We start from the raw sequence: 311 nt of genomic DNA, 5'->3' as shown, positions 1-311 counted from the left end.
TCAGCCTCCGGGTGGCCCCGCCGCCCCCGCTTCGTCGTCAGTCACCTTTGCGCGCCCCTCGCCGAGTGGGAGGGTCGGGGTGACCCGCTCCGTGCGTTGGTGGGAAGGGGCTGACTCCATGTAAACAACAGCCGCCACCACGCTGTCTGCTCAGAACCCGTCCTCGCTCCCCAGGGTTCGGTGTCTCCACCCAGAGCTCCGGTGTAGCGGTTCGGCCACAGGTTCAGCCGCACCTCATCCGGTGCGGGGACCCCGAGTGTGGTGGGGACCCCGAGGGCCCGTGCCCATGCCTGTGGCCCCCCGGCGGGAAC

The 311-nt window shown here is 70.7% G+C and overlaps 1 protein-coding gene across 5 annotated transcripts in view; it reads left to right on the top strand.

Annotated features, from left to right (window-relative positions):
* The window catches only part of PEX14 (peroxisomal biogenesis factor 14), a 133,808-nt gene that overhangs the window by 298 nt on the left and 133,199 nt on the right, over positions 1–311 (top strand). The window lies entirely within an intron of this gene.

The sequence above is a fragment of the Myotis davidii genome, unplaced genomic scaffold, assembly GCF_000327345.1.
Source record: "Myotis davidii unplaced genomic scaffold, ASM32734v1 scaffold299, whole genome shotgun sequence".
Taxonomy (NCBI): Eukaryota; Metazoa; Chordata; class Mammalia; order Chiroptera; family Vespertilionidae; genus Myotis; species Myotis davidii.
This window is presented reverse-complemented; position numbering and strand designations above follow the sequence as displayed.